Below are 6,310 nucleotides of genomic sequence, written 5' to 3' on the forward strand. Positions count from 1 at the left end.
TTTAGAAAATGCTCATAAAAGAGTTAAAGCCTAGATTGTAAGCTCTTGCAGCAGTCACATTTGTTCCTGGGCTTTAGTTGCTAGTTCTATTTTGTGAAGTGTTTTACCCTTTATGTATAACTTGGTAATTCCCTGGAAGTTTAAATATTTGTGTGACACCTGAAACTCAGAGTTAATGTACTCCAGCTCTGGTAGCACTGAAATAGCTGCATTAATTTAAAAATACATCTCCATGCTGAAACTACTGAAGAAGCTGAAAAAGAAATCAGACTTCAAATAAGAATATAAATGGGACTGATCTAATTAAGACCAAGGTAAAGCAGAATATAAGGTAAAGGGTAATATTTATATTTTAAAGCTTTAATTACTATGTGAGGCCAAGTAGAAGACATTTACTTTATCCAAAATTTGAATGTCCTGTGGATTTAACCTGTCTGGTCAGTTTATTTGAACAACCTAACTCAGCTTAATTAGCATAGAACCTAAAATAAGGAATGAGATCTTAGTATTATATATAGGTTGATGTAATTCATTTATGCATTTCAGAGTGTTTAGGGCCATAAAATGAAAAAATATTTTAAAGTCCCTTGCAGGACAAGGGAAGAAACACATAGATATGTAAACTTCCCCACCAGGGGAATTCCTGCTATATCTTTTTAAGCTTACTGAAACTATAATCAAACAAAGCTTTACAAAGTCAAATCTAACATGCATTCCTTTTCAGAAATAAATTATCCTTATTTAAACTTATAACAGGAAAGACCCATGGCAATAAACTCTGAAATATATGAACCTTGCCTCATAAAATAAAATAAGCTGATGAATCAAGACTTCAATCTTAAAGCTTGCACTTATAAATTTTATTTCTGTAATGACTAAATTAAGTTTAATTATAATTAATGCCTCATAGTCACTGCCTGGAAACTTCCTTATTACTCAATGTGGCCTCTCTCTAAGCCAAAGTCTACAATAAATTCACTACCTTCCCCTGCTACATGGGACATGACTTCCAGGGATTAGCCTCCCTGGCACTGTGGGACTATATCAAATATTGAACAGCAATGCTTTTGGAGAAAGATCTTGGTCAAAAAGGAGGAAAGAAATAAAATGAAGTTTCTGCAGGTTCTCTTACATCGACTGCTTAGGAGTTGTGCTGTAAGAAGCCAAAACCTCTAGGCTTCTCCACCATCTGCTTGGCAGCTGTGAAGCAGCAACTATGCATGAGTGTATCTCCATCCATGTTGGCCAGGCTGGTGTCCAGATTGGCAATGCCTGCTGGGAGCTCTACTGCCTGGAACATGGCATCCAGTCTGATGGTCAGATGCCAAGTGACAAGACCATTTGAGGAGGAGATGACTCCTTCAACACCTTCTTCAGTGAGACCAGCACTGGCAAGCATGCACCCAGGGCAGTGTTTGTAGACCTGGAACCCATAGTCATTGATGATGTTCGCACTGGCATCTACCACCAGCTCTTCCACCCTGAGCAACTCATCACAGGCAAGGAAGATGCTGCCAATAACTAAGTCCACAGGCATTACACCATTGGCAAAGAGATCATCGACCTGGTTATGGACAGAATTCACAAACTTGCCAACCAGTGCTCATGTCTTCAGGGCTTCTTGGTTTTCCACAGCTTTGGTGGGTGAACCAGTTCTGGGTTCACATCCCTGCTGATGGTATGGCTTTCTGTTGATTATGGCAAGAAGTCCAAGCTGGAGTTCTCCATTTATCCAGCCTCCCAGGTCTCCACAGCTGTGGTTGAGTCCTACAACTCCATCCTCACCATCCACACCACCCTAGAGCACTCGGATTGTACCTTCATGGTAGACAATGAGGCCATCTATAACATCTGTCATAGATATCTCAATATTGAGCACCTAACCTACACCAATCTGAATAGGTTGATAGGTCAGATTGTATCCTCCATCACTGCTTCCCTCAGGTTTGATGGTGCCCTGAATGTAGATCAGACAGAATTCCCGACCAAGCTGGTGCCCTATCCTCACATCCACTTTCCTCTAGCCACATATGCCCCTATCATCTCTGTTGAGAAGGCCTATCATGAGCAGCTTTCTGTAGCAGAGATTACCAGTGTTTGCTTTGAGCTAGCCAACCAGATGGTGAAATGCAACCTCCGCCATGGTAAATACATGGCCTGCTGCCTGTTGTACCATGGCGATATAGTTCCCAAAGAAGTCAGTGCTGCCATTGTGATCATCAAGACCAAGCACACCATCGAGTTTGTGGATTGGTGTCCCACTGGCTTCAAGGTTGGCATTAATTACCAGCCCTCCACTGTGGTACCTGGTGGAGATCTGGCCAAGGTCCAGAGAGCTGTGTGCATGCTGAGCAACACCATAGCTATTGTTGAGGCCTGGGCTTGCCTCGACCACAAGTTTGACCTGATATACACCAAACATGCATTTGTTCACTGTTACATGAGGGAGGGAATGGAGGAAGGAGAGTTTTCTGAGGCTCATGAGAACATGGCTGCCCTTAAGAAGGATTATGAGGAGGTTGGTGTAGATTCTGTTGAAGGAGAGGGTGAGGAAGAAGGAGAAGACTATCAAATTTAAAATGTCACAGGTGCTGCTTTTACAGGGAAACTTATTCTGCTTTAAGCATTGAAAAGTTGTGGTGTGAATCAGTTAATTTGTATATGGCAGCATATACTCTCATACACAAATACTGACCTATGCTTTAAATAGGAACACTTTGATACAGACCCAAACTCCATTTCTAAGGGTTTTGGATAAAGTATTCCTGTGTTAAATGAAAAAAATAAATAAAGTTTCTATGGCTAAGGGATTTTAAATGTAGACAGGAGGTTATTCTAGAGATTACTCTTATGCAGGTCATAGCCAGATAACACAAATTGCCACCATGTGCAAATCCTCAAACATAAGTGCTAGTTTCACCATGGGCAAATCCTCAAACATAAGTGCTAGTTTCACCATGTGCAAATCCTTTAGGATTAGTATCTTGGCTGAAAATATTATTGTTAATAATTGTGTTCATATTTAAAGCTTGCTTCTGCTTTTTATCTTGGCCTTGACAAAGTAGAGTAGCAGAAAAGATATTAATAATCCAACTGAAACCTGAAATCAAGGAGTCTGTGCAATTGCCATTTAAGAATTTCCATTCCCCCAACTCTTAGGAATATGAGTATGTAACCCCTTTTTAGCATGAAGAAGCCAGAATAGTTGTCACCCAAATATCCCTTAAGACTGAAGAATGGACAAAAGAAAATGAAGAATTTGTAACTGAAAAACGAACAAATATGTGTTAGTCCAAAGGAAAATGCCAGTAACTGTGAAAGGTCACTGAATTGCAGTTTGATGTAGGTTAGCCTTTTGAGGTAGCCAAAAGAAAATATCTGTAAACATTGTACCTCACTGAACTGTAACCCAGATGCTTTGTTTCTTTAATGCTCTTGCTATGTTTTAAAATGGCATCTTTACCTGATACAGGAGACAACTCATGACTGGCTCAGCTGGTATCCCCTTATCTTGTTTTGCAATCCCAAAGTGTGATGCCTTTGCACATGGTGCCCTGAAGTCAGGTATCCTTGCATGTTGATTAACATGAGTCAGTCGAAAACTGACCACTCCAAGTTCCTAAGTTATCCTCTTAGACCAAGGCAGTTCTTATCAGAGTTGGCCACCTGACATGTGCAGTAGCCTAAACCTTAAACTTCAAGTAAAGTAGCATGTAATCAATCTGCACATGCACAGTGATTAGACTGTCTCTAATCTCGTTATTATCCTAAATTTGACTATCTTTTTTTCAATGCTATAAAACAAAGTTTCTCCAATTTGGGGGGACATATTTATGGCCATAGGCCTTCTATGCTCCTTGCCTTTGCACTTGGCAATAAACTCTTCCTCTCTTTGAAACCCTTGTGTCACATAATTGGCTGAATGAGAACCCCTGAATTGATCAGTATCAATACTTCTAAAGTATGTTCAGGTATGGTCTGATTTAGAATTTTGAAAAGACTTCCACGCTCTTTCTCCATTTCTTTTGGCTCAAACTATTATAATAGCCATAAATGCCCCATTCTCTTCTTTCTATTCTTTATGATATTGGACTACTGAATAACTCTTCCAGGGTGAAGTTCCAGATATACCAGGGCTTATTAGGATCATTAATGTCTCCCATTGTCTTAAGGTAAAATTCAAGGACTTCTAAAAGCTAATGCCAACCTATGATTCTCTTCTTTTCTTGCATGAGTCCAATCACCCTCAGCACTCTAACAAAATTTCTACTCGCCTATCTCTAAACTACCCATGTTTTCATAGTCTATAATGTTCAGATGTTTTTCATCCTTCAAAATCAATTCAAGTGGCACTTGCTCCACTAAGGATTTAACAACTGCTCATGTAAGAAGTTGCCTCACCTCTCTGTGATCCTTTAACATATTAAATCAATTAATAAGCACTTATTGAGTACCTAAGAAGTATAAGACAAGATCCTTGACCTTCACGGAGATTAAAGCTTTATAAGGTGTAAAGACAAAAAATCAATGAACACAATCTAATAGGATGCATATTATAAAAGCAATATAAGAAAAGTATTAGGAAAGTACAAGGATGTGAAGCCAATTTAAAGACAAACGAAGATTGTGCAGAGAATGGAATTTGATGGGATCCTTTAGCTAATTTTGATGGGCAAGGTGGACTTTTCTAGATGTTCATGAGGGAAAGACAGTTTAGGAAGGGGGAAGACAAGTATAGGTGAATTGCAGAGGCATGAAAACACAAGACTCTTTTACAGAACAGTCAGTAGGTGGGTGTCTGTGGAGCTTTGGAAATACAGACTTGGCAGAGACCAAATTATGCATTTCCTCCATGTTCAACAAGGGAGTTTAAAGTTTATGTTGAAAGCATCAGGGCACTTTACAAGGCTTAAATGAATTTGTTAATAAAATTGGCATTTTAGAATCATGAGACTGGCCACAATGTGAAGAAAAGATTGGAAGTTAGCCAAACCAGAGATGGGGGTGGTGGTGAGCTAGAGCAGTGATTTCAACAGGGGATGATTTTGGAAATATCTGGTGACACATTTGGTTTTAACAGCCTGGGGAAGGGGAGCTTTTGGCATATAGTGGGTAGAGACCATGGATACTGCTAAATGTCCTACAATACATAGGATAGCCCCATTACACAGTCCCAAATGACCATTGTGCTAAGGCTGGAAAGCCTTGAACTCAAGATTTTTTTTGGACTGGGAAGCATGGTGGCTACCCTGGCTTCAACCTGGAGTAAAGATGGAAGCACTGCAGAGTAGAAGAGCTATTGCCAAGCCCAGGGGAAGAAAATGATGGAGACAGGGGAAAAAGGAGTAGAAAGCATCAGTCAACACAATTTAAAACAATTAAAAGGATGTCAAAGAAGAAAGAGAAGACTTAACAACAAATGGAGCAAGACCCAGAAGAGGTGAGAAGGATGGAAAGAATTTAAAGTGAAATTGAAGGCATCGCTTTAAAAAGGAGGCAAGAAACTATCCCAATGACACAGGCCAGAAGGAGAGGGGGGAAATGTCCACAAATTCATAATGATCTTCTGGTGTCAAGGAAAGCTAATAGTATTTCTGTTACCTTTTGCCCTCAATTTCCTCCTTAAAGCCAAACTACTAAATGTAAGGGAAATGTATGGAATCAGAACACAACAGCACATTTTGAAAAGTCACTATAATAAGTTAAGTTCAGCTCATTTTAAATCACCAATGCTAAAGCTGGTGTCCAGTTTTTAGTCTTTTTCCTATTTGACATCCCAACAGCATTTAACCCATCTGGAGACTGAAAATTCCCCCATACACTTCCTTTGTTGGTTCCCAGGCCCCACACTCTGTTAACTTCTCTCCTATCTCAATAGTCACTCATGCTCAGGCTCCTTTTTCACCTCTTTCTCTCTTATACAACTTCTTGTGTTGGAAAGCCCCAAAACTCAGTCCTGGGGCTTAGTGCCTTTTCTATGCAAACCCAATACCGTGCAGTCTTATGACTGTAAACATTCTCCTCTATGCCAGACACCCAAATGGTATAGCCAGGGCAGGCTGCTCTCCAGACCCACATCTCCAGCTGCCTGCCCAACATACAAGTGGGCTGCCTAGTGAGCATCTCACACTTACCCTGATCAAATCTACAATCCCCATTTTTGCTCCATAACTCATTTACCCATAGCATCCCCTATCTTAAGTGACGACAACGCTTGCTTCTAGTTCCTTAGACCAAGACTCTTTTTTTTTTTTTTAAGATTTATTTATTTATTTAATTTCCCCCCCTCCCCCGGTTGTCTGTTCTTGGT

General features: G+C 40.1%; 1 pseudogene; it reads left to right on the forward strand.

The window, feature by feature from the left end:
• The first annotated feature begins 1,216 nt into the window (after window positions 1-1,216).
• LOC101418649 (tubulin alpha-1A chain-like) lies at window positions 1,217-2,578 on the forward strand (annotated as a pseudogene).
• The last annotated feature ends 3,732 nt before the right edge of the window (window positions 2,579-6,310 follow it).

Source organism: Dasypus novemcinctus, chromosome 14 (assembly GCF_030445035.2).
Source record: "Dasypus novemcinctus isolate mDasNov1 chromosome 14, mDasNov1.1.hap2, whole genome shotgun sequence".
NCBI classification, from domain to species: Eukaryota; Metazoa; Chordata; class Mammalia; order Cingulata; family Dasypodidae; genus Dasypus; species Dasypus novemcinctus.